Raw genomic sequence first — 22,721 nt, 5'->3', positions numbered from 1 at the left:
TGCCTCCTCCCAATCAAAAGACCTGAGTACTGTGAGTTGTTAAGCCAAGAGGGAGGAGTAGAACAAAGTAGTAAAAGCAACTTCTCTTCTCTGAAAGCAAGCACCTCTGATTGCCCCATTCGTACACATTTACTCAAGACCTATCATGTGAAGAATTTCCTGCTTGACTTGGGTATAGTCTGAAGAATCAATCCACTGAGAGGAGAGAAGCTGAAGCCAATGGAGGGAGAGTGGGTAAGAATGGGCAGATATTTATCCTGTCCCACAAAGAAAGAGATGGAGAGGTGTAAACAAATTTGTTCGGTTTTAGCCAAAGGGCTCTTTTTTAAAAAACCATTGGCGGTAAAAATTTGAGATTCCTGGTCTCACAAACAGATTATCAGCCTGGCTTTGTCAGTGGTCCAGAACTCCTGCCTCCTGTGTGTGAGAGCAGATTCATTCATTCCCAAAGCTTTCACAGCCTTCCCTTCCCAACATTCTCTTCTCTCCAATCTCATGTTCCAACTGTTCCCACATAGATGTCACTACTACCATCACCAAGGTCACTATTATATACTCACTTTCTTCGACCTCTCATAGCATTTGATATGATTACATCTTCCTTTCCCTCACCACTACACCAATCCATCAGCAGGTCCTGTCACCTCTACTTCAAAATATATATATTTGCTCTGAACATGTCTGTCTCTGCTGCTATCACCCTGGTCGAAGCCACCAACATCTCCTGCCTAGAGTAAGTGACAGCCTCCCAATTGATCTCCCTGCTTCTAATGCATTCTCTACACAGCAGCCAGATGGTACTTCTTCAAGACAACCTCCTTACCATGGCCACAAGTCCCTACCAACCACGCCTGCCCTGCTCTGGTCTTCTCTCATCACTCCTTTGTTCATGCCGCTCCAGTCAAGCTGGTCACAGAAAGTTTCCTCAAATATACCAGGCCCAGTCCTGTTATAGTGTATGTATTTGCTGTTCCCCCACCTGGAACACTTTGCCTCCAGAAGGTTACCTCCTTGCCACTAGGTTCTCAGGTCAAATGCCTCCTCCAGAGAGCATCCCTCTGACAACCCAAACTTACATGCCTACCCACCTCTACTCTCTATCTCGTCTTCTCCCAGCTTCTTTTCTTCATAACACATACTGCTCTCTGAAATTACCTTGTTCATTTATTTATTTGTTTTCAGTCCCATCCAGCTCTAAAGTGTAAGTTCCATGAGAGCATCAGAGACTTTATCTTGCTTTCTGTTGTATTCCCAGGGCCAAGAATAGTGTCTGGCACTAAACCAATATTTATGTTTGTTGACTAAATAACTGAACAAATGAATGAACATGCCTACTGCCTCACATCCTTGTCCCTGCTGTTCTTTCACTTGAGATGTTTTTTTCCCCTTTATCCCCCTTCCCTCCCTCTCTGTGCTTTCCTCCCCTTAATCCATCTCAAAGCCTTTTGCTTGATGGCTCAGTCCAAAGATCAGATCGAATTCTACTTCTTTAGAGGCGTTTCCTGTAACCTCTCTTATAAAAATTAATTTTTCTCAGTACCATCTATAGCACTTATTCATAACTCTATTACGTCACTCAACACTCTGCACTCCCTATTAAGTTATCAGTTATCCATCCTCTCTACCAGTCCCTTCTGGGATGGAAACTTATCAGATCATCTTTGTACTTTCGGCACCTGGCACATGGTAGGCACTCCCTCAAATTTTATAGCTTAGCTGAATCCAGTAGGCATTTAAGCAGAAAAAGCAGGGTCTGTCCTCAAGGTACTCCGATCAACAGATAACAGTCTTACTTCTTAGTGTGACAACATTAAACCTAAAGCTTCAGGATATTCTATAATAAAAGGGGAAACCTACATTTTAAATCGCAGTACAATGAGAACTTCCTGAAGGCCAAAGGCTGCAGGCTCTCATACCACTTGGGAAAACTTTCCCTTTGCCTGTGTGGAGAGGGGGACTTGTTCCTCGAAGGCTTCACTGTACCCCCTCCTTCCATCTCCACCACGTGACATTACATCATTGCTGAGGGGCTGGTGTCATCTTCCTGCAGACAGATCATGGTAACAGTGCTTTGTTTCTTTGTGTACAATAAATGCTTTCTCTGATCCTTGTCCAAGTCCCTCATTTTCAATCATGAAAGTGGCTGATTATGAGCTTTTCAGACTGTAAATGGGTAAGGGTTGTAACTCAGCCTTCCCAAACATAGCCAAACAAAATAGCTGCTGTCATTTATTGAGCACATATTGTATACAGAGCAGTTTCTATTCTATCTAGTTATATTTAATCCTCAAAGCAACTTGTAAGATAGGTATTTTTCCCTACTTTTTAAGGAAGCTGATCCTATGGAATTTGAACTCTGGCTTCCAAGCCCATTTGTTCTCTTTCTTCTACACCATCAAAGAGAAAAATGCTTCTCTCCTCTTCTCTTCAAATATTTCAGTCATCTTTACAAAAAACTCATTCGAACATCAAACCACCCCACAAAGCAAAACCCTATGCTAAGCTAAAGGGGCTGGAAACAAGAGTTGTAAGGGCTTAACACTTCCATCTGAAAAATGACAACAGTAACAATAATATTTACTTGGTTCTTCCTATGTTCTAGGAGCTGATATACTTTACATGCATTGCTTAATTTAATCCAAACTTCATAACAACCTTATGAGCAAGATAGGATAGGTCTACATACCTTAACCACAGTCCCCAAATCTGAAAAGCTCTAAAAATCAAAAGTAAGCTTCAGAACACTCATATGGAATAATAATTATTATTATAGTATTCAATAATTAAAATCTGCAGGGTAAAAAATATTTGATAGGATACTAGCAATTACATTTTCCTTCCTTTATTTTCACAAGCTGCTAATATTGCTCTCGTTGAGTATTTTTTCATTTTCAATCATCCCATGTGGGCTAGTCTCAATATTACCTAATCAATAGGTTGTATCTCACAATCGGTTGCAATACTGTTGAGCATGTCTCTCTTCTGCACAATTTTTTACTTTCAACAAACAGATATAATAAACCATAGAAGCTTTTCCTATGCTCCACTTTCCTAAAGAAAGGAAAAAGTTTGACATAGTTCATTTGATGGCAAACTTCAATAGGTATGACACAATTCATAGGCTTTATTACTCCCATGTAGTAATAAACAATGTTTGAAAGAGCTCGTAGTTCTTAGGATTTTATATAGTATACAGTATATGTACTAAAAGATACTAGAATCTAAAATTCATCTATCCCAGGGTTTTAGATATAGGGTTGAGGATTATATTATTATTCTCCCTATTTTACAGACAAGTTAAACTTAGACTCAGAAAGGTTAAGTAATTTTCCCAGGGTCACGCAGCTAGTAAATAGTAGAGCTAGGATTAGAATTATGTCTGAAACTGTGTTAACAAAATATTTGGGACACATATGATAGACTAGAGGCTAACTTTCCTAAAGGTAAAAGATATGAAGTAATAATTTGTGGTAGAGGAAATAGAAATAACTTGTAAAGATATTAAAAAATATTTAATGATACTTATAATAAAAAATGTAAATTAAAACTACAGTTTTATCTTATCAGATTGGCAAGTAGTAAAAAATTCAATAAAATTTTATTGAAGAAGATATAAAAAATAGCCACTCATATGTTGTCCACAGTAAGGTAAATTGGTACAATTTCTATAAAGGGCAATTTGGTAACCTCTCTCAAAATTAGAAATTCATATACTCAGAAATTTCACTTCTAGAAATATATCCTTAAGATATACTCACACGTGCATAAGGTGATATCAAAGGATATTGTAGCATTGTTAGTATTAGCAAAAACTCTAACTCTTTGGGGAATGTAAATCTGCAGTTGATTAAAACCCAGACATTTTACAACTCTCTAAAACTGATAATGGGGGATGACTATTTTTTCTGTCCAATACAAGAGAACTTCAGAAGTTATTATTTTTATTCTGTAGGACATTACCCAGTTTCGTGTCAAAATTAGCAATTTTATTTTAGAATTTCTTTTTATCCACTGACATTACAATTTTCAACTTTCATATTCCCTTTTGATCCAACTTTTGTCATCCTGGGAGATTTCTTCATTAATGAGTTAAATAAAACGTTAATATGTGCATTCTGTGCATTTATATTGGAAATATACTTTTCATCTTTTGAGACTAACACTTTGAAATGACCTATGTCCATTAATAAAGGACTGGTTGAATAAATTACAATGCCTCTATACAAAGGAATACTATACAACTATTAAAAAGAGGTAGGTCTATACATAGATGCTCCACAAGGGCAAATATCTAAGTTTGGTTCCCTAATGAAACTAAGCACCTATAATAGTGCCTGGACACGTAGTAGTCTTAGTTTATTTCTGGCTGTGATAACAAACAACCTTAAAATATCGGTGCATTACCCACACCAAAAAAAAAACATTAATTTTTCCTTCATGGATATGTAGGGCAGCTTTAGGCTGAGGGTCACAGGTGGGTTTAGGTCAACTTCCAGTAGCTTCTCATTTAGAGACCACTGATGTAAAAGAAGTACATGAAAATATATGATGCCTCTTAAAGCCTCTACTTAGAATGAAACACTGTCACTTCCACTGACAGTCCATCTGTCAAAGAAAATCATACAGCCAAGGCCAAAGTCGAGAGAGAAGTAAACTATACCTCCTTTACTGAAGAGTCTCCAAAGTCACATGGCAGAGAGAAGGATTTATAACCCTATCACGAAGAGTAAAGAACAATATTAGTGCTCAATAAATATGTCAAATGAATGAATGAAGAGTGAATAAAGTCCAAAAATTAAGTGGGAAAATAAAGCATGGTGCAGAACAGTTATACAAAGTATAGTCCACCATTTTTTTCCCATTGGTTTTTAAAAATATATCTTTACATGTAGTGTATACTCAAGTATGCTTGAATATGTCTTTACTCTCTCTAGGAGAATGCATAACAGCTGGAACTGGTTGCTGCTGGGGAGGAGAATTAGGAGAGTGGGGGTTAGGAATGGGAGGGTACCTTGCCACTTAGTATCAGGCGTATGCATTATCTATTAAAAATAAAATAAAATTTTCTACGGTGGAAATAAAAAAGAACAACCAACGCTGTTTGACTATAGAGTCCAAACTCTAAAATTCTATACTATAACATCTTTGGAATAAATAAAATAGATCAGAATACTTCCTTTTGTAAATAAATTCATTGCAGACGAACCATGCATGGCATCTCCTTTGTCTCTAGTTCCCGCAGACTTACTTATAGCTCAGCACTAGTTATAACAAAATTCCATCTCAAAAAATTTTTAAATGTTCTAGAGCAGCAATTTTCAAACAGCGGAAGTCTGAGTTCCCAGGAATAGGAAGCCCTGTGGGTGAAGTTCCTGAAGAGAGAGGAGTGAGGCTTGTTCGTTCTGGTCCCTTCATCCGAATTAGCTCTGCTTTTAGCTGTTTTGCTTCTGAGTTTAAATAAAACCATTCTCCTAAGAGTAAAATGTGATAATAACTAGGGCTCCTTCATACTCACTTTGTGGTTCCATGTAGAGCAGTGTCGTTCTTAAGCACTCCCAAAACCTTAGATAAAGTTCTCCTCAGGGAGTAACAACAGTAAGGAGAACCGAAATATGACAGAAGAAATTGAACACATACCCAAAAGTCTCATCTAGTCAGCAGAGAGATTTAGGGCGGCCCATATCCACTTAGGGATTACTAAGGCATAATTTCTAAACAAGAACTGTTGTATGTTGCTATTGTATCCATAACTGTAAAATATTCTAGTCTCTGAGGGAATGCATTGTGTGCTATATTGTCTGAAGAATAGCCTCATTCATTAATGCGGTATCCTAGCAAAGAATGGGAATTCCATAACTGGAGAGTTGAAAGTGGCACCTCCCTTTTTGGTTTTCTCTCAGCATAGTGTGTGACACATTGCAGTTTACTGTGCCCTGTTTAACAGATTTACAGATTGTATTTTATATACAGATTATATATTATATACAGTATTCAGTTTTCATGAGTCGATTCTTATAAAATGAAAAAGGCTTAACAAGATTCCTGCAAAGAAACCACGAATTAAAGATAATACTAAAAACTAAAAGCACAAGAAAACAAGAAAATGATGGGGCTGACATTTCTCTTACCTGGAATATAAGCTGTCAGCCACATTACTCAGTAAAAGCAGTAACCGTCTTGTCAGTTCTGACAAGAAGATGATACCAAAAATATTCAAAATTATCCACAGATGGTTTTTAAAAATGGATTTACAAATTTTTGCTGTTAAGAACACACAATCAGAAAAGTTTGGAGACTCCTGGTTTGAAAAAGTGACTCCCCAAAAGCAAGAATTTGTCAGTGACTCTCCCATGTTATCCAGACAGACTGTGCCCCAGAGACTGCAGAGAGACTGAATGAATCCAGCAACTGTAGCTTGCTGATACCATCTTTTAAGATCACCCGACTCATTTGTTAATTATATTCTTGATTTTCAAATACCATTTATGGTTCAAATGTGGCTCCCCACGTTGTTACCTTTCTTACAGGTAGAGAATGTGCCATCCAGTGTCTGGTCATTGCATCATTGCACCCAGTATTGGACTCCTGGGTGCTTGCTTAATATGGGTCTGTCCCCAAGAGACTGCTCACCTCTGAGTGTTATGACAAAAATGAGTGCCTGGGTTTGTCAAGGAAATGGCCAGACCCTAGAAGACAGGGGCCCTCAGTTTTCCCAGGTGACGTGTCTCTTTCGATATGCTCTCCACGCAGTGCTGTAACTTAAATTCTTCCACTGAAGACCCTGAGAAGCTATACATATAGAAACTTGGGCCTTGTTTCTAATATAAGGAAGTTTATAGCTCTGAATTATATTAATTCTGTATTACACCTAATGTTATTCTTGCTCAACAGTTATTTTTTCTCTGGCCTCAGTTTTTGAGGTGTTAATTCATTAATTTGTAAGCTGATTGTTGCTTTGGTCTGCCAGGCACCAAGCTCCAGGCTTTCAACAAAGGCTCTTCAGACAACATGATAGCCAAGATAAACTGACCTGCGGAGCCAAGTTTACAAAAGCCGAGAGAAGTCTCTCTGCTATCTTGGCCTACTACTGTGGCAGAGTGCTGAATAATTATTACATAGCTGCCCTCTGTAGCACTTTCCCTCCCATGACTCGACTCTTCCTTCTTTGAATAAAGCTTTCTTCAGTCAAATGACAGTATCATCAGCTATTCTAGCAGCTTGGCTGAGCTGACTTTTTTTTTAGCCTCACTGCCTGATGGCAATGTTCCAGCTCCAGCAATTTCTAAGAGTGGGGAACGGCCTATGCAGGAAGGGTCTGGTGGGCCCCATGGAATTGGGCTGACATTAGATCACTTAGAACAGCCGTTCTCAGCCTTAGTTGCATACCAGAATCATCTGGAGAGCTTTTGAAACATAACGATGCCCGATGCCCGTGTCCCACTCCTAGCAAGTGTGATTTAATTGGTTTGGGGTGGAACCTGGGCACGGATGCCTTTAAAAGCTCCCCAGGTGATAAGTGCAGTCAGTAATGAAGGCCACAGACTTGGGATCTAGTATTCAAAGAGAGGATTTGAAGCTGGCACAATTCTCTCGTAAGCCTTCGGATCTGAAGCTCCCTCAAGCATCTCCACACATTCCATTTTGCAATTAGCTCACAGGTATATTTACGTAAAGCTGCAAAAGTAAAAATGTGTTAATAATACAATGACATGTTTCAAGTTGCTAGACATTTTCACATATATTCTTTTATTTGACTCTTAAAATAACCCAGTGAAGTAAGCAGGACAGGTATTATTATCCACAGTTTTCTGATAAGGAAATTGATATCCGAAGCCAACTGAGGGTCCAGACTTCTGGTTTTTGTTCAGCATTCTTTTAATTACATAATACATACTCTACAGTGACAGTGAATAACCTCAGCTGTCACTATAGGGAGAAAATATTGCACAGTAATTAAAAGCAAAGATTTTAAAATCAGTCATAAAATTTAAATTTTAGTTTTGACACTTATTAGCTCTATGCTCTTAGGCACATATATGACCTTTCTGAGATTCAATTTTTCTCATCTGAATATAAAACTAAAATACAGCACCACCTTCCAAGGGGTATCAACGAGATAATAATAGTGGATATTCTCATTATGTGATCATGCCACATTTACCTACTTGTTAGAATGAAATAATCTCTAAGAATTATTTAAAGTAGTTGGGCTTTAAGTCCGTTACAAGTTTTCTTCAGTATCAATCTTTGCCTTTCTTTGCTGATACACGTAAAGTGAAGCGCTGGATTGGTTTGGGATGGTGACATTTCTCATTACAGTCACCAAATGATTTCAGTTAGATCAGAAATCAGAATCCTACTAAAGCCACCATTTAAAAATCTTCTTTATTTACTAAGGCAGTGCTTGATCATATGCTTTTTAAAAATTAATAGATCTAATTTTTTAGAGCAATTTTAGATTTATAGAAAAATTAAGCAGAGTTCCCGTATGATCCTGCCCGCCTCTGCATGCAGTTTCCCCTATTATTAGCATTTTATATTTATATGGAACACCTGTTATAATTAATGAACCAATATTGATACTTTATTATTAAGTCCATAATTATTCAGATTTCCTAATTTTGACCTAACATCCTTTTTTGTTCTAGAACTTCATCCAGGATACCACTCTACATTTAGTTGTCATGTCTCCAAGCTCCTCTTGACAGTTTCTCAGACTTTCCTTATTATTTTTAATGATCTTGACAGTTTTGAGGCGTTCTGGTTAGGCATTTGTAGGATTCCCATCTACTGGAATTACAAAGGCTGGAATTAGACTGGGGTTATGGGGTTTGGGGAAGAGAATCACAGAGGTAAGGTGTCATTTTCATCACATTATGTTAAGGGTACGTGCTATCTATATAATTTATCTGTGTTGATGTTGGCCTCAATCAGCTGGATCAGGTCATGTTAGGTTTCTCCACTGTAGCTACTCCCCACTCCGCTTTCCAGACTACTTTTTGGTGGGAAGTCACTAGGAACAGCCCACATGGAGGGGAGTTATGCTCCCCTCCTTTAGAGTGGAATAGCCGGATAATTTATTTGGAATTCTTCTGCACTGGAAATTGATCAAATGCTTTCCTTTGTACACCTTTGCTGTCACCTCCCACCAAGTCACCACAACCTATTTGGTAGTGGCCACAGACCAGTGTTTTCCAGATTAGAACCATAATGGGGTCTAGGGAGACCTCTTGTGGATAAGTGAGGGTATAACCGGTCAGTTGTAGGTTCTCACTTCATGACACTGCCATCCCTTCAATCTAGTGGTTCTAAACTAGGGATGATTTTGCCGCACCACCTCATCCCGCCCGGTTCCCCTATCCCTGCCACCCCGCCCTGCAGCCCCAGAGATCATTTGACGATATCTGGACATGTCTTTGGTTGTCACACTTGGGAAGCGATGCTGCTGACATCTAGTAAGAAGAGGACAGGAATGCTACTAAACATCCTATAATGCACAGAACACATACAACAAAGAATTATCCAAACTGGTATGTCAATAATGCTGAGGTTGAGAAGCCCTGTGGCCAATATCTGTACAGATTTATAAAGATTCAGCAGTGCTCAAAGGAATACTGTTATAATGGGGTAAGGAGGAAGACACTGTTTGAGAAAAAAGAGGACAAATTCTTCAATAAAATGTGCGACTCAGCACTACTGATCACTGAAGAGAAAATGGTGAAGTGACTTCTGTAAATGTGCAGTTTCAATTTGGGCCAACCTTGGACACATACATATGAATGGCAAGAGCTCATACTTGTAGAGCTGAACAGAAGCAAATGGTAAATGGTAGGCTGTTCTGAGGAGAAGAGGTGCAGATAGAAAAAGAAACTAAACCGGGCCCAGTGTTTTGAGAAGGGGACTATGTAATAAAATTGTTCATTGCAGGTCATTTTTTTAAACTAAGAGCAATTTTGAGGGGAAAAAATGCAGCCAAGGCTATTACAACTACAATCCACGGCTACTTTCAAGTGCATTCCTATGCATACAAATTTTTATGTTGTAATTTATGAAATAACCACTTCATATTCATCTTTTTTCAATGAATGTCATATCTGAAATTTTTTTCATATTCCTAGAGTCTCCATTATCTTTTTAAGTGTCTACGTGATATTGCATAATGTAAGTGAAGCATATTGTAGCCATTCTTCTATTGTTAAACAATTATTTTGTTTCAATTTTTTCCCCCTAACCAACATTGAAATATAGTAGGTTTTTTTAGTTACAGTGTTTCCTTAGGATACCTTTCCAGGAGTCAGATTCTAGGGTCAAAGAGTATGAACAAATATATGGTAAGCATAGCAGAGTGGACAAGAAAACAGAATTTTAAATTAGACAATCTGGATGCAAAACTCAGTTCTGCTGGTTATTACCTACGTGATTTGAGTGATTTGCTTAAGACCTTGATCCTCTGGAGACTGTAATGATTAAGCCAGATTGTCTATGCCAAGTACATGGTATGGTATAGATCCTGGTAAATAGACAAATTACCATTGTTGCTATTCTTACTCTTTTTCTCTTTCTTGTTTTCCTTAAGGCTCTTGATATTTACTGTCAAGTTTATTCCCAAAAGATTGTACCAATTTACAATGCCACAGACAATGCAAAAACTGGCCTTTACTATAACCCACAACCTGTTTTAAAGTTTGCTTAATTATGAGGAATAAGTTTCTATTAGCTTATGTTGCTTTCATGGATGAATTATCTTCTTAAAAGTGCACATCTGTAGGTAAAGAATATTTTCATATTTTGAGATCACTTGAACCAGGAAAAAAGGGGAGAGAGAGAGAGGGTTAGTTCTTGGATTTTATCACTCCTTGGAGAAGAAGTTGCAGCGAGATGAAGGAATGTGACATTCACGTAGTTACGCAGGGCCTTTAGCTGTGTGATATTGGCCTTGGATTAGTGTTCATGGCACTTGCAGCTATGGCACCACATCCCACCTCCGTTTTGGCCCTTCTTGTCTCTCCTGTAGGTCTGTGAGGCTTCACTCCTCGCTAGGCACTTGGGGTCACACAGAGATTATCCTTAGGTATAACAGCATTTCAAGCAAGAAAAAAATATCTTCTGGCTCTCGTTAGACTCTTTTAAGTGCTTTTTCACGGGCTGTGTAGGCAATAATAAGGCAATAATAAAAAGAAAATATGAGAAATCGATAGCCTCTACCTTTGGTTCTATATGAAGGAACAAGGCTTGAGGCTGAATTAAATGGTTGCCGCCTTCTGCTCTAGAAGTAGACTGCATTTCAAAGGTAAAGCAAGTCTCAGCTGTGTGAAGAAATAGTATAAATTGGATACATGTAAAATTCCTTTTTTATTTTTTTATTTTTTGTTCTCTGTATTTTTGTCCCTGAGATTATCAAAATTATATATGCTATGTCTCTTCTTTCTTTCTAATATCTATACTTTGCTGTGATGACTATAGAAAATTATAGAAAAAAATCTAACCACTCTTAGATTATTTAGAGTATTCAAAATATTTATCACCAGATTTTTTCTATAAGTATACAATTTATGATTTTTAAAATAAAGTTTGAATCACATGGTATATGTAGTGATATTTCCTGCCTTTTCTCACTTACTATTATATTGTGAAATATTTACCGAGATTTTCGAAAATATTATTTTTATTGGCACCATAGTATTCTACTTTATAAATATATTTCACTTAATGATTCTACTATTGTTATACATTCTGGTCATCTCTAAATTTTCATAATTATAAATAATTCGATGATGAGTATCCTTAAACATATGTCTTTATTTATACCTATTACTCCCCAAGAATAGTGTATTAGTTTCCTAGGCCTGCCGTAATAAACTACTACAAACTAGGTGACTTAAAAACAACAGAAATTTATCATCTCACAGTTCTGGAAACCTGAAGTTCAAAATCAACTTGTTGGCAGGGATGTACTCCCTCTGAAACCTGGAAGAGAAAATCCTTCCTTGCCTCTTTTATTTTATCTCCTGTCGTTTGTTGGCAATCTTTGATATTCTTTGACTTACAGATCCATCACCCCAATCTCTGCCTCTATAATCACATGGCCATCTTCTATCTATGTATCTCTGTCTTCATATGGCACACTCCTTTCTTATAAGGGCACTAATCATATTGAATTAACAACCCTCCCTTATTCTAGTATGACTTCATCTTAACTAATTACATTTGTAATGACCCAATTTTTCAATAAGGTTATATTCTGAGGAACAGAGGGTGGTTAGGACTTCAGCATACCTCTTGGGTGGGAACAATTTAACCCATAATGAATAGAATCACAAGATCAACATAAATGAATGTTTTCAGGACTCAGTACATTTTGCCAAAAATTTCTTCAGAAGATCCTATCAAATTTATTCTGTATGTGAGTGTCTGCTTTATGATACATTTGTCAGCATTAAATATTCCATTTTTAATCCTAACCAATTTATTAGTTAAAAATATTTTCTCATGGTTTTTAATTGACCGTTGACTAGTGAGAGTGAACATTTTTTCCATATGCTTATAGCTATTAGTTATTTGTATCTTTTGGCTGTAAATTGTTTATGTATTTGCCTTTTTTCTATAATGTTCTGATTTATAAAAGTTGATATAAAAGTCATCTATCTCATTTATTTTATCTATTTTCAAGGATTTTTCTTTTTAGCTTTCTATTTCTATTTTTTATTAAAGTTTATTATTTCTTTTTCATTTTGTATTTAGAAAGTCATTCATTTTTAGAATTAAATATCCATCTATGCTCTCTTCTAAATATTTTATGATTTCCTAAATATTTTAGATATATGTCCTTACATTCTAGAATTTATTTTCAGTATATAGTATGAAGTAAAGCCCCAGCCATGTATTTTTATACAATTTTCTACATACAATTGATATCTGTATACAATTTCTATATACAAATTCTATATACAATATCTATATACAAATTCTATATACAATTTCTTATCTACTGTGAGGTATCCTTTATAAAATATTAACTTGCTTAATCTCTTAAAAACCCTATGAGATAGGTCACGGTTATTCTCCACATTTTATACCTAAGGAAACAGGCACAGAGTGGTTTAGTAAGTTGTCCAAGGTTACACAACTAGTAAATGGCAGAGACAGAAACTGACACGCAGTCTGGCATCAGACACCCATCCTTAATTAAGTTAGTTAAATCATAAATGAGGTACTATTTCTAAAGAATCTAGAGCAGTGCTTGGCACATAATAATCTTTGTATAAATGTTTAATAAATACAATAAAAATGCCATGGACTTATCTATCCCAAGGTCTGTTTGAAGGATACCTGCTTGTGTTCCATTGCTCTGTCTTGGTTTCTGTTCTAATTCTGATTACTAAAATAGCATTTTAAAATTCGGTAGGACAACACCCACACCTGCTATTCTTTCATAACACTTCCTTTGCTGGTCTTGTCTGCTCACTCTCCCAAATAGGCTTCCTAACCCATAATTAATGATGAAAATTTTTCAAATATAAAGAAAAGTTAAAAGAACTATACAGTGAACACCCCAGATAAACTTGCAAATAATTTGTTTCAAAACTCAAATAAAACAAAACCACCCCCAAAATCTACTTTTGAGGATTTGATGGACACTAGTCCACACTAAGGGTTAATTTTGTAATATCAATATTAGTACTAATTAGTATTTTCCTTCAGAAATACGGTTTATTTCTCCACCTATTCGGATATTTGTGTGTGTGTGTGTGTGTGTGTGTGTGTGTGTGTGTGTGTGTGCTTCTTAATTTATGTTTGTTTTGTCACCCAAATTTCTTGTTAATATTTGTCAGTGATATTTTTCTTTTGATTGCCTTGATGAAAGTGTATAGAGGAAGGTCTTTTTTTTTTAGGATATTTTCACTAGTTATTGTCAAGCATTGGGGATATAAATTAATGTAAAAAGTGTATTATCTAGTGGAGGGATGTATTAGCTTTATAAAAGAATTATTCATTAATTCACTTATCACATCTATTGAGCATATGTTGTATGCCAGGCTCTGAAGACATACGGATGAATATATCTATTTTTTTGTCCTTAGGGAGCTGATAGACTCTTGGGACAGATAAACAGATGCTGTAAATAATATAAAACAGGGCAATAAAATGCTCCAAGGAGGGTCAATAAGTCTGTACCAAGAAGGTAATATTTGACACACAATACCAGGTAAACAGAAGCTCACCAGGCAAAGAAAGGAAAGTACATTCCGTGGAGCAGAAGGAATTCATGTAAAGGTATGGGAAGTTGGGGCATTTTTAGGAAAGGCTGAGGAAAGGCAAATGGGGGTCGCTAGGGAGGTGTTGAATAGCGCTGTCTTCACAGAGAACAGTGCATTTGTTTGATGTAGCTGAAGTTTAGGGTATTCGGAATGGGACGGATTCTGGAAAGGTAGGTAGAAGTTTATTATGCAAGGAGTTTGAACTTTATCATTAAAGTCATAGAGTAAGCAAAGGTTTTAAAGTGAGAGTTTTGATCAGAATCAGTTTTTGACGAAAATCATTCTGGCATCAAGGATGGCTCAATGGGAAGAGAGAAGGTTGGAAAGATGGTGAGAGTAAGACGGTGAAGAGCATTGCATGCCATAGGGAACTAAACCTGCCACTTGGACCTTATCCTGCAGATAACAGTGATGAGATCAAATAAGTAATAAAGTAGCAAAATACACTGTGACAATGAATGGCATGGATAATAATAACTAGAGGCATTCAAGGGAGGGAGTTATCACCACATAGGGAGATAATCTTGTCCTTAATGTCAGACATAGGCAAGAAGAATCCCAGCTCTTTCTCTCATCATCTGTGAACAAAGTCTGTAGACCTTTGAGCCTCAGTTCCCTGACCTCTAATAAAATTCTGAGGCAAACACCTACCTGCCGCATCCTCTTTCTACCCTACTGCGTGACAAGGTCCGGAGATGGGGACAGAGGCTTCAAGGAATGCATTGTCAAGAACGAGGACGTGGCACGTGTTTAGGGATAATTGGTTTCTTAGAAATGATTCTATTAATAGGGGGAATTTGGGTAGCACAAATTCTAGTAAGTGTAAATGCTATACAAATGGATTTCCTTAAAATTGGCTCTGAGGAAAACATAGTAAATTCCCCGCGTATGGAATCAACTCTAGTCACCCTGACGTGTCCAGAATGCGCAAACTCCTTATTTGAACAATTATTAAGGGAAATTCCTTTTGACGTGCCTCTTAAAGATATTATGAATAAATTATAACAAGCTGAATTACTAGAACCAGTTTATACTCCTGTTCCCATGCAGTTAGTAGAAAAATTAGTAAAGGATAAGAAATTTACTCATAAGCCTGTGCCTACTATAGAAGGGCCTCCTTTTGTGGCCTAGTGGATAAATAGAAAACTCTGGTATCCACCTAGGGGGGCTAATAGTATGAAAAGATTACCTGATCTTCCTTTGCCTTATACAGAAGCTTATAATAAAGATAGTATACATATAGTGAATAAAGATAGAATTCATGTGCCTTATAGTAGTTTAAGTTTCATAGAAAGGCTGGCTAGGTCAGGATCTCCTTGGTGCTTAAAAAACAAAGGAACAGAAACTTAGCTTATGAAAGCAGCTTTGTAAAACTGATTTTTATAAATATTTTCCTCATTACTGCACCAAGGAAACTTTTGAACAGCTATGAGAAAGGTTCAGCTTGAACTTTAGATATAGCATAAATCAAATAGCATTTAAAAGATTTCTTCAGGCAGAAAGAAGAACAATGTCTGCCCACAAGCCAATGCTTGCTGTTATGAATACATCTATCTATCACCTTTACTTAAATCAAACTGTATCTTATGTAATAGATATAAGAATTAAAAGTTTAGATTGTTCCATCAGGTAGTTCTGTTCTAATGATTGAGAAAAAAATGTACTAATTAATCATGAACATTAATAATAATATACTCTATAAGATTTTCTGCTTCGCCTAACCACAGAAATTTAACTCCCTGCTACCTTAACAACAGAATATAATCAAATGCCAAAATAAAAAGTATAAAAGTTGTACTCAAATCACAATAAAACGGAACAGTGTCACACCGCCTCTGAGCTGTGTAGTCGACTGTCTCCCAGGCCGACGCCTTGCCCACCTTCGGGGCCCCCTGGATCCTGTCGTGGCTGGACCGCAGCACCTACCTAAATGCCTGTTGCGAGGACTAAATGAGAAAAACTATTAAACGTCAAATAGATAGCGGTACTCAATAAACTTATTTCCAACCATGTCAGCTCCTACCTTGATTGAGTTTATAGTTGAGAAATTTGCATTTTTACTTATCACTGTTTTCATGCTCCTGCACTTCTCAAAATCCTCTGCCTACTTCCTTTTTTTTTACATATATATTTTATTTTTTTAGGTAAGGCAACACTTGGTTGACCTCATAGATTGCAAGGACCTCGTTAGTTTTCAATCCCTTATTTTTTATTTTTATTTTTTACACCTACAGCACCTGGTCTTCCTAGGTGGTCTCCCATCCAAATACTAACCAGGCCAGATCCTGCTTAGCTTCCAAAATTAGACAGGATTGGGTTTGTTCAGGGTGGCATGGCTATAGACCTATTTCCTTTTTCAATGTCTATATTCTTGCACTTAAATTCTATCCTAAGAGAAATTTCTTTTTGTTGTATATTCCTTAACCTCTCCCTGTGTTTTATCTTTCAAATCAAGAAGAACATTCTAGATCTGAGAGGACCAGTTCCTCCACTCTGTTCATTTCATTATGTCCCATTTCTTAAGACTTGCTTTGCTAATTCTTTCTATCTGACTCCAGGGTCAAGGATCTTGACTGATAACACAAGCATTTAGCTTGGGGAGACAATGGCTTATTTATTTTCCTCGTCTCGCTTCTGAGAAAAGAATACTGAACAACTCAAAAATCTTGGGAAAGTAAGATATCCACTACTCTTCTGCCTTCTTTGCTTTGGGCCCAGAAGTCAACCAAATAATGCCTTTATCAATAAAATCTCAGTGCCTGCAACTGAACCCAAAGAGTGACATTGTTGTCCCCAAACACATTCTGCAATCTGTAATAAAAAAACTGCACTGTGTACTTTTGCCTTAGTGCTGATTATCAGGAAAGAGGAGTATCTCATGTTCCGGATAAAAATTGATTTGTAAGTATATCCAGAGCTGAAGCCACAATACAGTAATTTGTTTATGCAACAAATCTTTATTGAGATCTACGTGCCAAGCATTGTTCTAAGGTCTGAAATACACAGCGATAAACAAAACACAGTCCTTGCTCTCATGGAGCTGACATCCTAGTGGGAGAGACAGATAATAAATAAGCAAATACATTAACATATATAAAATATGTCAGCCGGTGATATGAGCTATGGATAAAAATAAAACAGAATCAGGAGAAGTGATGAGAAGGTAGAAAGGACTATTTTAGATAAGTGAATTTGTTTCCTTTCATTTTTCTTTTCTTAATTATCACACTATAACATACATACTCTAAAGTATGTAAAATGTACAGCTCTATACAACTTGAAGTTTTACATACACTCATGTAACCACTGCCTAGGTTGAGAAATAGAACATTTACAGTGTCCCAGAGGGTTCCCTAGTGTCCCTCCCCCGTCAGTGCCCTCCAAGGGCAAACTGCTACGTATTCTGACTCCTATCACTGTCGATGAGTTTACCTGTTTTTGAACTTCGAATAAATGAAATCCCAAAGCACGTATCCGTTTGTGTCTGGCTTCTTCCACTCGACAGAATGACTGTGAGATTAACCCATGCTGCTGCACGGAAAGGTAGCAGTCCCCTTGCTGTGCAGTGTTCCACTTCATGATTATAGCACAATTTACCCATTTTCCTGCTGATGCATTTGGGTCATTTCCAGTTTGGGGCTATTATGAATAAAGCTGCTATGTTCTTGTATATGTCCAGGACTAGAATTACTGGGTCATGGAATAGGTATACGCATAGTTTTAGCAATTGAACCAATTTACATTCCTGCCATCAAAGTTCCTCCACATCCCTGCTAACGCTTGATTGTGTCCATCTTTTTTATTTTAGCCATTCTGTGCATTTGTAAAGTGACTTTTAAGCAGAGACCTGAAGGAAGTATGCTCTGCTTGGAACACTTCGCCTCTGTAAGAGAAGTACGAAGACCTGAAGGCAAAAGTATGTTTTTTTTCTTTCTTTTTTTCTTTAAAAGTATGTTGTTTGAGAAGCGAAGAGGTGAGTGTAGCTGGAACTGTGTAAGCAATGGGATTTGAGATAAGAGAAGTGGGGGCTGGAGCGAAGAATAAAGTAAGCCATCGTAAAGCCTTTGGATTTTATGCTGACATAGAGAAATAATCATTGGAAGGTTTTAAACAGAGGACAGACATAATCTGACTTAAGTTTTTAACTGGACCCCTTCGGCTAATTTGTTGAGAAAAGACTGAAGAGCAAGGAAAGAAGTAGGGAGAGCTTTTGCAGATGGTTTGTGCCTGGGTCAGGAATGACGCGTGGTAGGAAGAAGTAAGAAGGGATCTCATTCTGGATGTTTTGAAGGTAGACCTGACAGAGTTCTCTGAGGTGTTTGGGGTATAAGAAAAAGAGAGTATCAAACATTATTCCAGGTTTTTGACCTTGAGCAGGATGGAGTTGAACAAACTTTTGCACAAACTTTTTGGTATAATTGATCACACAGAGAATCCGCAGGAGTCTCCTTCAAACTTCATTATAGTAACATCAAGTTTAGGAAATAGTCCATGTGACATAGCTTTGATGGAACAGTCATTTCTACTGGAGGGATTTAAGTCAGTTTACAGTTATAAGTGACAAAGAGCGGCTTTGTCTATAAATCTCGTTGGAGAGATTTATTCACTTTTCAAATCCCTCATGGCCAGTTGCTTCGCCTCAAAAACAAAGCCATTTCAAAAGCAGCAAATTAGGAGGTGTGAAAGAGGCAAGGGAATCTAGGTCAGGAAAACTAATGCTTTCTCATTAGAAAATAGCACAAAGCTATCTGTAATAGAGCTCTGGGTCTTAAAAAGTGTACAGAAATGACCTCAACAGGAAACAAAAGCACTCCTCGTATTTCTCAGTGCAAAGCAAACTTGCGGGAATTGAATGAAATGATCCTGATCAATAGAAAGTATAAGACTAATATTAAATATGCACAACATAGCTGTTTTGCTTTCTCAGAGAATTATCCAAAATGCTTACAAGTTGTTTTTTTTTTTACATGTCAACAACTAAACCTTATAGATTTCTGCCTTTACTGCCTTAATGAGGGGTTGGAAAGAGTACACTACAATCTATGTCACCCTACTCTGGAAAAGTGGAATTAAAAAACTTTCAAGTACTAGAAAAAATATGACTAATCATTAGTAAGCTATGCTAGAAATGAAAGCATAAGGAAGTAGCATCACTGGCTTCTCCTGGTGACAACTAATGACCCACATATTTAAGTCACTGGCCAGAACTGAGGGTGGAACTTGAGATTGCAAAGGCCCTAATTAACTGAACTAACCTGTCCTTTATGTTGGAGATTGGCAAACTATGACTCATGGCCCATGAGCTAAGAATGGTTTTTACATTTTCAGATGGCTGGAAAAAATCAAAAGGATAATATTTTGTGATATGTGAAAATTACATGAAATGCAAATTTCCATATCTATAAATACATTTTTTTTTTTGGAACCTAGCCCAGCTTATCCATTTAGATAGGAGCTATGGTTGCTTTTGCATTGTAACAGCAGAGTCGAGTAGTTGTGACAGAGACCCTATAACCTGCAAAGCCTAAAATATTTACTATCTAGTCTTTTACAGAAGAAGTTTGCCAGCTCCCTGCTCGATATCACACTGATCTATAACGGTAGAAGTAACAGCTGAGGGAATTTGTATTTGCAACATGAAATTGAGGACATATCTGGAAATGGAGAGGCACAGGAACAGGTAATGTTGTGTGCGTATAGCTTTTACCTGCAGCACTTGGCATTCATTCTTTCCAGGCGGTAGAAAGGAAAACGATCACTTTTCCGAGACAGGAAAGGGATACTAAATCCATTTAATCAGCTAGAATCAGATACTATTCATGTTTTCTGCTCTTAGATTGTTCTATCCCATAGAGTTAGTAAAAGAGAAAAGGGAGCTTAAAGTTAGATAATACACAATGGTGATTTGGTCAGCCCATACGCAATTGGATTAAAGCTTTCAAAATGGATTTTCAGAATAGAAACCTTGCCTGCCTTTTTCACTACTGTAACCATAGACCCTCCATATTATAAGCACTCAAATATTTGTTGAATGAACACATAAAAAATTCTGTGCATACACATGAAGGAAATTGGCTGTGGTGTTGAACAAAATGAACCATTTTGTTCTTGGCCTCTAATTGCTTTGGGGAAACTGTAGCAGCAAAACTTGAGACCTCTGCTCGACCTCGGGGTTAGAGCATTCAAGAGCATAGCAGCCACTATTCCCCTCTGTGCTAAAGTCAAAGGGCAAGTATGGTTATTATTTAGTGGAGGCTCCACAGGAAGATTTATTTCTGATTCCAGCTTACTGGGTTGGTCAACATCAGAGAGGCCTCAGGCCAGTAGGAGCAGAGTCCTGTTTACTACCTTGCTTAAACTCCTTATCCTCTTCCTGCAGTCAAAGCTCTTTCCCCCTTAAAGCGTTTTTTCAAAGACTGCTGACACGTGAGAAGAAAATATCAACCCATACCAAAGGAAAGCCAAACAGCAATGATCTTATTTACACAAAGGAAGCTATTTTATCTTCATTCCTAAATTCTGAAAGAAGTTCATAGATCCCTTAGCTTTTTTTTCTCATTGCAAATGTTAGATCAACTAATTATCTGAAATATTACCTCCGAAGAATGCTGTTGTCATCCACTCAAAAAGAGAGTTTTTATAACTCAGTTTTTCTCTTTTCCTGCTCTTTTCAACTTGAACTGTAAATGGAGATCTACCATGTACCTCATGTGCATTTTGCCAAGTTGGGAAAGAGGGAAATAGCAGAGGTGAATGAGATGAGCTTGCTGCACTCCATAAGTTCAGTGTAATAAAAGTTGTTTTTGTACATGACTGCAACACTCCAAGGGAAAGTGAAATTTATATACCTACACTACACATTGCAGACAAAAAGAAAAATGTAAGAAATTTCTGCTCCACTGGACAGTGTTTACTTTATTTTTATGACAACAAGAATTCCAACGGGAGCACTTTGGAGTTTTTATGCTATCACTTAAGACCTTTTAAAGATTGTTGCCTAAGGAGTCTCAAGAGATAAATAGCCAGAACACTACTGAATCTCTAAAATATTAAGTACAAATGCACTACTACCAGCTAAAAATGAAAATTTCCCTTTGCCTACCATTAAAAAGGAAGGAAATACAGAAAAATAAGTCAAATCTGCCCAGTTCTCTCCAAGTTCAGATTATAAGTATTAATCCTTATGTATATATCATGAGCTTTGCCATCAGAAAACCTCAGTTTGGATACTCTGCAATTTATTATCAACCTTGGGCAATTCTTGGAACTCTCTGAGCCTCTGTCTCTTCATGACTACTTCCAAGGACTTCTGCAAGAATCAAAGAAGGTTATACATGTATACATATATAAATGCCTTATAAATAATAATTTCCCACCAATCCCTTGAGAGTAGGGACTGCATTTTATTCCTTATTAAATTCCCAATATCTAGAACAGTGCCTGGTACATAGAAGACACTTAATTTTGATTGAAAAAACACTTTATCATATAAATGTATCATAAAGCATTTTTTACTATAATATGTGGATTAATAATAAGGTAATAACTGAATACAAGATGCCATGTTACAAGCTGTCCTTAGACCATTAAGTTCTAAGTCTTTCCTTCTAAAATATGATTTTCCTGATAGTAGGGCCAGCCCAACCACAGAATTTTACGCACATCAACACTCCACAAGGATGTATTAGACTGAGGAAAACTGGATGTGCGCATTAAGAAAAAAGTTACTCCAAGGCTGATAGTGTTGATGACTTTTATTTTGAAGATAATTTTACTAACAGTATCAGTTGAAAGTTGTGCTTCAAGTTTTCTCAACAGTTTGCAATGAATCAGTCATGCCATTTCTTTCAGGTTTCCTATGACTAGTGGTGCACATTGTGAGGCAGATTGCCGGAGTTCAGTGATATGAAACAGTTCTTCTCAGCAAGAAGATTCTAATGGAGATGAAAGTCGCATCAGCATCTCATCAACTCAGGTTTAAATTAATTAAACTAACCAGACTGTAAAACAGCAAAGATATCAGGCAATTAAAAGACCAAGTAGGATTGGAGGCTCTGGGGAAGAGAGGTAGCATAGATAAATTCTAAAGATCAAATGCTTTCAAACTTTTGGTTTAAAACAAAAAAATTATTTTCAAATTTTTTTATTTTTTATTTTTCTCTAACTTTTCCTATTTATAGTACTTGCCCCTATTTTCTTTCTTCATTTGTAAGGGCTTTGTGTAAACTAAAGAACTTAATCCTTCAACTATCATATATGCTGCAAATATTTTTCTTAGTCTTTGGACTTCAGAGTATTTTTGAACATATAAGAGACTTTAATTTTTAATATCTCTTTCAGATATAATTCATACATTATACAATTCCAGAAGATTTACATTTTATGTAGTCAAATGCATCAATCTTTTCCTTCTTTACTTTTAGATTTTATTTACAATATAACGCATAAGTTTTAATGGTTTCA

The 22,721-nt window shown here is 36.8% G+C and overlaps 1 long non-coding RNA gene and 1 pseudogene across 1 annotated transcript; one reads left to right on the top strand and one right to left on the bottom strand.

The window, feature by feature from the left end:
* Window positions 1-137: 137 nt before the first annotated feature.
* On the top strand, window positions 138-22,332 carry LOC120620821 (uncharacterized). The gene is made up of 4 exons (XR_005657989.1): window positions 138-234; window positions 18,067-18,174; window positions 19,803-19,938; window positions 22,110-22,332. It is a non-coding gene; the product is annotated as an uncharacterized LOC120620821 (long non-coding RNA).
* Window positions 16,484-16,602, bottom strand: LOC120621309 (uncharacterized; annotated as a pseudogene).
* Window positions 22,333-22,721: the final 389 nt, after the last annotated feature.

This window comes from Pteropus medius, unplaced genomic scaffold, assembly GCF_902729225.1.
Source record: "Pteropus medius unplaced genomic scaffold, Ma_sr-lr_union100, whole genome shotgun sequence".
Lineage (NCBI taxonomy): Eukaryota > Metazoa > Chordata > Mammalia > Chiroptera > Pteropodidae > Pteropus > Pteropus medius.
The sequence above is the reverse complement of the archived record's forward strand: the minus strand, read 5'-3'. Positions and strand labels throughout refer to the sequence as shown.